This window comes from Chanodichthys erythropterus, chromosome 23, assembly GCF_024489055.1.
Source record: "Chanodichthys erythropterus isolate Z2021 chromosome 23, ASM2448905v1, whole genome shotgun sequence".
NCBI classification, from domain to species: Eukaryota; Metazoa; Chordata; class Actinopteri; order Cypriniformes; family Xenocyprididae; genus Chanodichthys; species Chanodichthys erythropterus.
In genome coordinates, this window is record NC_090243.1 from 17549869 (window position 1) to 17560505 (window position 10637).

Consider the following 10637-nt stretch of genomic DNA (forward strand, 5'->3'; position numbering starts at 1 on the left):
CATGCAGTTTTTTTGCTCATTTGTAAATCAGGGTAAATGCTATTGAATTAAATTCAAATCTGATAATAAATTCACTTAAAATACATACAGTTTTCTATGTCAGCTTCAAATGTTGTTAGTTGTTGCTGGCTCCTAGATGAACATTTTTATGTTGCTTTTAGTCACAGAACTTTAGCACAAGGTAAACTATTGATATTCAAAGAAAGACATGAGCTCAATGAAAATAAATAAAGTGTTCTAACTCAACTTTAAATGCTGTGTGTCTGTACTGGTTTCTAGAAGAACATTTTAAGGTTGGTTTCATCCAGGAAACAATAGCATAACGTGTTATTGAAGCAGCAATTGTGAAAAATCTCACAAAGCCTCCTACAGACTGAGCGGTATTACCGCCCCCTAGAGGAGCATATTGTTTGGACCTAGTTTTATATTCAAACGTTTAACAAATTAAATAAAAATACACAGAGCTTTCTATCTGAACTCTAAAGGGTGTGCTTTGTTGCTTGGTCTGAGAAAAACAATTTCAAGTAGGTTTTTAGGTCAAGAGTGATGCTGAAGACATGCTATTGACATTCTAGATTCAAGAAAAAGCTTGCAAAGCCTTCCGAAAAGTGTACAGTATACTGCCCATAGAGGAAGGTACAGCAATTGTTTTGACTGAGTTTCAAACTTAAACTTTTCATAAATTCATTACAAATACAGGGTTTCTGATGCAGAAACTTGTGAAAATGAGATCCAGGCAGTAGATATAAGTTGATGAAAAATGATTTATTCATTACAATTAAATTTAGCCTCACACGCAAACTTTAATCGATAATGAAAATACTTAATAAAACCAAAAGGTAAAATAATCATCACAAAGTATTAGCCAATAGTTAATAATAAAATTTAGAGTATTGTAAAATCCAGAGTATTGTATCTAATAGATGAAGATAAAAAAGAGCAATAATTGAGACATTTGCAGATAAGAGAGAAGAAGTAGAAGTTAAGGAGAGCAAAGGAGGGAAAAAGCTGAATTATCAATGACTTGGTCAGCTTTATACCATGAGCATATAGGGAAATTTACATCCCACTCAAATTGATGTTTTTGTTCTAAAAGAAAAGGTTAATTTCACCCATTATGTCATCTACTGGTCCAGTGTCAAAAATAGAGAAAAAAAGTTGTTTTGACCCCCCCTTTGGGGAATTTTTGCAAATTTTACCCTTTTAAATGTCATCAGGAAAAATAACAGACATATTTTGATCAGATTCAAATTCAAATGGTTAATTCTGCAGGCGTCCAATGTCTAACCACAAACGTGTCAGCGTGACCTGTCACACTGGAGCACTTGAAGAACAACTGAACATAACAAGCATAGTCTCTTAAAGATAAAATAACCATAAGGGTACAATCACCAGTGAATACTTGAAAATATGATAAGAATATATAAAGTAGGAGTACATGAATATATGAAAGCAAAAGTAAAACTGATAAATCATAAGCCATAAATGATTAAAAATAAATATTAATAAAAATGCATGAATATGAATATTGACCATTTCGGATCCATCAGTTTATTTTCTCTCTCAACTCTAAAGGGTGTGTGTTGCTACTGGCTCCAAGAAGGACCATTTCAAAGTGTTTTTAGTCACAGAGTTATAGTAGAAAAGAAGCTGTTGAATTTTCTCTCGTTTACTGGCTCCAAGAATCAAATCTTCATGCATTATTATGTCATTTATTTTGGGATACCTGTTACTGGATCAAATTTTATTAAAATGCAATAAAAATGAATCAACTGTTCTAACTCCAAGTGCTGTGTGTTGTTATTGGATTCTAAAAGAAAATCCAGATATTGGATATATAATATATTCTCTCTCAAATTGCAATTGCATTGTTCCCCACTCCTGTAGGAGGCAGTATGTCAAAAAAGAAAGATGTATGGACAGATGCTGGTGGAAGAGACGCAATTATAAAAGCATTCATTGCTCATGGTATTAGTGAAAAAGGAAAAGTCACTAAAGAAACATGGTCAAACCTGGCAATGGATGTTTTTAAAATTACCAATGACAAACTATGCAAATGGTTAATGACAGTATGGAACAGCAACAGGCAAGGTATACGTACTGAAGTCCTTTGTAAAGGTAAGAGACAGTATTAAATTGCTTTGATACTGTTTCCATAATCAAATGTTACATTTTCCAAACTTAATTCATCTATCTAAGTGTTTTTCTATGACAGCTGTGTTTTATGCATTACCATATTCAATAAGAATTATTGAAAATAAATTTCAACCATTGTTTGCCACTAAAAATATTGTTAAATTTACTACACTACTGTGCACTGAAGAAAGCGTTGAGCTTAAACGTTTGTGTTTTACTGTATTAGAGACAAATGTAAAATAAAAATAAACATACTTAATTTTATGATGTGGATCATCGTCTTATACAAGACCTTACTACACAGAAAATAAAATTTAATCATGATCATGTGTTATTAAATACAATTGTCATGACAAATTACAATAGTCTTGTGTTGAGAAATGTGAGACAAATGAGTATGTGTAAAAAAAAAATAATGTAACAAGAGTGATTTCAGGTGTTTAAAAAATGACTAGGGGTATTACAGGTGTGGTGAGATTGAAGTTGTTGATTTCATTTATTTGATTAAAAATAACAGGGAAAAACATGAATATTTTGAAATATTAAATTTAAAACACTGATAATTGGAAATATTTTTGAGCAGCAAATTATCATATTAGAATGATTTCTGAAGGATCATGTGACCCTGAAGACTGAAGTAATGATGCTGAAATTCAGCTTTGATCACAGGAATTACATTTTATCAGATATTTTAAATAGTAAAATTTCACAATATTACTTTAAGTAAATAAAAGCAGCTCTGGTGAAGCAGAAGAGACTTCTTTTCAAAACAGTAAAATTTATACCAAAGTTTTGAACTCCAATGTAGGTTTAAAACATTACAATTGTTAGAATTACTGTATACTGAAATACTACTACTACTACTACTACTACTAATAATAATAATAATAATTACATTTTTAGAAAACACATATGGACAAGAAGTCCATCACCAAGATGAGACCACACTACCTTTAGAAAAGACAGATGGACTAGAAGTCCATCACCAGGATGAGACAAGGATAAATGACCAGGCAGAACACATCGTTTTTGAACAACAAATGTGTAATGAAAATGATGAACAACATAACTCCAAAATAAATACAAATGGTTTGGATGAACATGAACATGAACATGAAAAAAACACAAACAATAAAGAGTGGAGGGCCACAACACCAGGTCAAAAAAATTTCACTATAGAAATAAAATTGGAGAGCTGGGAAAAAATAAAGCCACTGCATGGTTCAAACCAACTCCAGAGACCATGGACAGATGTCCTGTACAAAGAATTTACAAAGATCAGTCCTTGTTGTGTGCTCTGCTTCAAGTACCAACATGTTAAATGCAAAAACAGTCGGAAAAGAGCCCTGCCATTCTTTAAAGCGCGTGCCACCTGCACCTTTAAAGGCTGTGCAGCAGTCTATACATTTACAATAAAAACCCCCCCAACAAAGTCACAAAAAAAAATTACTGTCTTTGTAGCACGTAAAGGACATGTAACACACAAAACAAGTGACAAAAAATTCAGACAGGCTAAATATTTACGCAGGGGCAAAATTGCTAAAACCCTTAGACAAGGTGTGAGCAATTTCTATTATCAAGCCCTAAGAAAATCACCATCAGAAGAGATTGTGGCAGGCAATCTCTCACGATGCTTAACTAAAGATGTGTTAAGGGTGATTTCTAATGAATTGAAAAAAAGCACCAGGCTTCATGACGACATAATCATGGAGCTGGTGCTTACGCAAAAAATAATAAAAGAATGTGCTACATCTGATTCTGCTGACACTGCTGGTTACCTACAACATCTACAGGTGGACCCATTTGCTGTACACATGTACACACAATGTGGTTTGCACATTTTGGCCCAGCATCTGAAAAAAAATACAACAGTAACACTTCACCTGGATGCCACTGGTAGTGTTACCTCACGAATTCCCAGTCAGCCCAAAAAAGTGCTCTACTATGCTCTTGTGTTGCCAGGAATGGGAAAAAACATGCCACCACTTCCTGTGAGTGAGCTATTAACAAATCAACACTCAATTCCTACATTGACAAATTGGCTAATGGAAACATTAAGGGCCCTTGGTCAAATAACTTCATGCCAGGTACATCATGTGGAGACTGACTTTAGCTGGGGACTAATGTCGAGTGTCCTTCTGGCATTTAATAAGGAGAGCATCTTGATGTATCTACAAAGAGCACACCGGATTGTATCAAACACAGAAAACAGTGGTGATCATCAATTCACAGTTCTGCATCTTTGTGCTTCTCACATTATTAAGGCGGTGAGCCAGGCATTTTCCCGAAAAACAGACAACAAGGCTTTGAAAGAGTATGCCACTTACTGCTTCGCCTTGCTGTTAAACAGCACACACCTTGAGGAGGCAACAGCTGTATTCAAAGATATGTGTGTGCTTTTAACATCACCAGAGGAAACCGATGTGGTGAATGCAGCCAAAGCCTCACTGGACCGCAGAATATTGAAGACCTCCGTATACATCGGGGAGTGCGAAACAATGCCTGAGGCCACAGAAACACCACAACCTGCAACATCTTTGTCTGGAAAATCACCATTTACAGCGCTGTTTAGTACAGTTTTGGAAAGGGCCAAGAGCCTAAACTTCAGTTGCAGCACAGGGAAAAAAAATACCTTTTATTGTCCAGAACTTATCGACATCCTCATGAACAACTACATGAGTATTTTCCCCCTCTGGAGTGGTGTGCTGCTTGGAGATCTTAGACGGTTTTCTGACGTGACCACAGCTACAGTCAGCCAACCCTCCAAAACCAGAGAAACTAACTGCCACGTGGAGGAGTGGTTTTGGATTGTTAAACACAGTATCCTGCAAACTAAGAAGTTCCTGCGTCCTGCAGACTTCATTCACAAAATGTATGGATCCCTACAAGGCAGATACAGAGAACACATCATTAACAACAGTCTGATACTGCCTTGTAGGGATCCACAACCAAAAGTAAACTTCTTCAGTCAGAAAGAAGATTGGGCAAAAAGAACATCTCGAAAACATAAAAAACGAAAGACAAAATACTTTGACCCACCTTATGTATTGCCACAGCCATCACAGCCATCAAGTCCAGAAAGCAAAGGCATCAGCAGCAAGACCAGCCAGATGGAAACCACCATACTGATTCCAGACACCCCAATAGACCTTGCAACTACATCAAAATATGTGCCAAAATACATTTCTGAGCCCAGTAAAACAGAACAAACATCTGAGGACATAGCTGATGAGGTATTACTTCATATTATTATAATAATCTTAATGCATTTAACATATTTCCTAAAATAAATTAATTGCAGATCAAATACCTTTGGTCCAAAAAAGACTGTGAATTGGTGGTTGCTGTTGTGTCATCGGCAGAAAAGATGACCAGGTACACCGTCCGTCACTCAGAGTTCAAAACTCTGCAACCGCACGAGTGGCTTGTAGGAGAGGCAAGAATATTCATGAGCTATTATTATTTAAAAAATGGCATGATTTAAATTGCCAAAGTACACCATAAATATTGTAAACATCTGAAACGCTGTCAGTTCCCTTTCTGTCTAATACCCATGTTTCATACATTTACTCTTTTAATCAAGGTAATTGAATGCTACTTCCAAACCTTACTCAACAAAATGGGAAAGGACAGTAGCATTTACCTCCTCAATCACTTTATTGCTCAAGTGATCATGACCAGAGACAGAGATGCAGTATGCAGACAGAGCCTACGGAAGGTATCATTGTGTTGTAATACATTGAAGATATGAAAACAACACTTTAAAAAGGTTTACTAATGTGAAATTATCAAACATTTCAGGTGGATTTCACAAAATACCAAGCAATTATCAGTTTCCTGAATGTGAATGATAACCACTGGAAGTTTTTGGTGAAAGCTTTCAAAATACCAATAAGTTCTTTTTCATGGATGTGGTCAAAGCTTAACTATAATTTGAAATGGGTTTCTCTCTTTTTTCCAGTATCTACATGCATCTTCCAGTCAGGTTTTTCTTATTGATCCACAAGGAACTGATGAGGAAAAGGACTCTAAGCAAGCTGCTATCAGATTTTGGTAAAATACAATGCTAAAATTACTCTAATTATTTCCAATTACTTTAACTGTATTTACCCCTAACTGTTTCATATATTTATCAAAGTGAATACTTCAAAATGAGGTCTGGCAAAAAAGAGTGGGTGGAGATTGAGTGGAGAGGGGCCACAATTAAACACACAATCCAGAAGGATTCATACAGCTGTGGTGTATTTGTTATGCAGGTATTTTTTTCTCAAATGGTAAGTAAAATCTATAGTTAAGACACTAATTACAATTCATTCTTACACTTCACTACAACTATTGTTCAAAGATGGCAAGGGAGATTCTCACTTGTTTCCCTGAAGTTCCCTCCCACTTGGACATCAATTCATCTATACGCAATATGGAGGAACTGCGTAAGATGGCAGCTGAGGAAATCCTGACAGCCTCAGGTGATTGACATAAATGGGAATAAAATGACATTATGAAATTGTTATTGTATTCTGTAACCCTGTTACTATTTTGATATATACATTTTTTAGAGTTCAAAAAGGCTGACTGTTGTGGTTTATGTGGTTTAACACAACCCACTGGAGGTGGACCAACAACTGACTGGGTAAGTATTATCAACGTAAAAAAAAAGATAAATAAAAAAAAATAAATAAAAAAAAAAAATATATATATATATATATATATATATATATATATATAGGCTATAATTTTGTTTTTGTTTTTTAGATTGAATGTCATGCATGCAAACACTGGTTTCATGTAAAATGCCTAAACATGAAACCTCACGAATTTGAGAAGGCAAAAAATACTAACTGGGCTTGCAATTTTTGCTAATTTTTTTTTTTTTTTTTTTTAAACAACATTTTTCACTTTTCCTTGGTTACTTTCTTTTCAACTTGTAACAACTAAAAAAAGATTGAAAGTTTTATGTGTCTGAATCTTTTATCCACATCCATGACATCTACAGTAGTGAACATTTGAAGTGGATCAAAACCTTTCATCAAAGTTGTCCTAAAAACCTTCTTGGACTTAGTTCTTAGGACAACTTTAATTAACTTTTTTGATCCACTTCAAATGTTGACTACTGTATATATTCCAAATTATTATGCAAGTATATCAGTATTTCAGTAAAATAAAAATTCAGATTTTACTTTTTCAAATAAAGTCATTATTTGTTAGTCACATTTCTCAGGCAATATGGGAAGGAAGAAAGATTTTCCTGAAGATGAAAAGCATTAAAGAGTACAATGTCTTGCAAAAGGAATGACTGCCTTTTTATAGCTGCCCTTTTAATGCAATTAATGTTTGACGGAAACTTTCCTTAGCAAGACATTTATGACTGAGTTCTTCTGTGCTCCAAATCAATCACAAATCTTTTGCCAGTAATAATCTCTGTTCTAGGGGTGCTCATATTGACCTTTTAACCGTTAGTAAGAATTTTGACTGATAAATAAAATCAGTTAAGTGGTTTAAAAGGAAATTTAATTTTTCTCAAGTATTTTTTTTTTCAAATATTTCTTAAAGTTTGCTGCACAGTTAAAGAAAAATGAGCCATAAACAACACTATAGGCTAATTAAAAAGTGAACGCGTCTGCTCAATTCAGCCGAATGAAAGTCGCAGCACAGATCAACGGGAGTTGATTCATTGTTCACGACAGGAGAGTGAGTCGACTGCAGAACATTTTTTTTTTTTTTTTTACAGCGAAATGTAAAGGCGCCTATTTGACAATAGTTTAGCATTGAACCTACTGCAATAGGGAACCGCAAACATGAGGTAATCTTTAAACTTTGCCTGATGAAGGCGGCAGCATCCGGAGCAGAGGTAAATTCTCTCTCTCTCACAAACACACACACACACACACACACACACACACACACACTACTTTAAGCGAATGAGCCCGGTAATAATTAAGGCTGCCCCGACTTAATATTTTCCTAGTAGTTTATTTAAGTAATTAATGGATTATTTGCTTAGCCTACTGAATTAGTAAAATACTAAACCATAAATGAGCATTTAAAATGGACGTCTATCCGCGCTTGAACCCACGCATAAGATTGCAGCAAAACACCGATAAAAGTAACCATGTGTCGAGAAAAAAGCAAAGAGGCATTTTAATAACTTATGAATAATCTAATGATTTTTGAGTCAGTGTCGGCTGCAAAGTTGACGAAAATGATTTTTTTTTTTTAACAGACCAAAACCAGCAAACATCACCTACTTCTAATAAAGTATGTAGGCTAACGTTACAGCAAAGCAGTTGAGCCCACAATATGTATATTACACATTAAGTATTTTTCTCCCATGGAAAACTGTTATAAAGAAAGTGCTTAACATCGCTTAATTTAGCCTACTGATATTCTGCACTAACCATTTTTTTGTCTAGGCCTATAGCATGTTTATTAGAATAGTTTTTAGGCTGGCTTTATGGAAGGAAAACGCTTATGTAAACGTGTGGCGTTCATATTCTGGATTCATCTTTTTTCTGTACATATTATGCTTTATTAGTATAGTGTTTTATAAGTTTGGTTTGTTAATAACAATGTTTAATAAATCAAGCCACGCTTTTTCACGTTAAGCATTCAAGACAGACGGCAAAAGCACGACGTTTTGTAATTGTAGGTAGGCCTAGGCTATACACAAATATAGTTGACATTTACAGTTTTTTTTTTGACAATTTTATTTTAAATTACTCTTACCTGTATGAGTAAAAATCACGGAGTAGCCCATTTTAAGTTTTGGAGGTAATGATCGCACCGACGCCTGCATGTGATGCAGTAAGCGCGCTAATTTAGCTTCCACCCTGCAGGTGCGTGATAATTTGACAATGTGCGAATGGTCATGTTCTTTTGTTTTGTTGTTTGCACAAGTAAAAATACACAAATATTTCACAACAAATAAAATAAGAATAAAAATATTGTTTTTCACAAACACTTGTCCATTCTATTTTTATTTTATAACATTCAAATCAGTTAATGGTCAGTAAAGGAGCGTCAGTTGTCAGTCATGAAAATTAACCGAAATGAACATCTCTAGTCCAGTTTTCACAAAATATTAGCTGTTTGCATGTCCTTTGCAAGACATTATCATTTCATTTCCAAAAAAAATAAATAAAATAAAATAAAAATCTTCCTCCCCATATTTCATGAGAAGTTACTAGCTCAACAACGTGGAACGGCCTCTTTAGGTTTTCCATTTACCGACCTGGTAAACTACTGAAGAAACCTCTCTGAGATTGATACCAGTTATCTAAAACGTTATAAGAAATCAAAACAATTATTTTATTTGAGAAACTAAACTGAACGAATTTGTATAGGCAAAAATCCTACTGATATGTCACTTGCACAATTATTTGGAACACAGTGCAGCCTATGTCCACACTAGGTGAAACGACGTGATATCGCTGGATGAAGGCTAGCACAGTCCAGTGTAAGAAGCTTTGATATTAGATCCGCGTTAATATTTAAGGTTTGAAATGTATTTTCGAAAGACATTCTAGACCGATGTGTGGTCCGTTTTCTCTTAAAGCCAAATTCGAAAACCAACAGGCCAGCTGATGAATTCAATGCACTATTAATGAAGTTAATTAACAGGCACTCGTGTAATGAAGAAAAACAGATCTTACCTGTGCTGTCTCAATAAAAAAAAAAAAAAATATATATATATATATATATATATATATATATATATATATAGACATCTAAACAGTTCATTCTTCACAAGTGATCAATAAGTAAACACTATTTAGATTTCGAAAAGTTTGGGTCTACATGTAGCTCACCAAAAGCAGCTGTCTTTGCAAGATGGCGCCAAGCACGCATACTCTCAAAGAGATGCACTCCCTCTATAGGGCAAAAGCGCTACTGCAGAGGGAAGGGAAGATTCCTCCGAACTCAGCTTGACCTTTCTTCTTAAGGTGGTTGATTATAATTTATAACTTAAAAAAAAATTTAGTTAGTGTGTAATATTTCTGTTTGAGCATAAACCACATCTGCAAAGTTACGACACTCAAAGTTCAATGCAATGAGAGATGTTTTATTTTAAAGACTTCTTTTTAAGGACTACAACAAAGTGCTGCTATATTGGACTACAATTTCTTTCCGGGTTAGTGACATCACTAACCCTAAAATTTACATAAACTCCGCCCCTGAGAACACGCAACAAAGGGGGTGAGGCCATATTGGGCTGCTTTAGAGATGATGAAGAGTTGTAGGCCTAGTAATGTTGTTTCCATCTAGCAAACAGAATTTTGTTATAAGAACATTCTCCAAATATTCAGTGTTGGTTCTGGGAATGTAAAAAATAAACAGTTTTCTTGACGTTAGAAAGAATGTGTTTTAAAAGGTATGGTGTTCCTCAAATGTGCTTTCAACTTAATTTTGATCTAAAATTCCACATTTTAGGAACATTGTTTTGTAACATTCCAAGAACATAAGTTGTCCAGTTTCCTTAATGTTAGTAGAATGTTTTTTAAAGG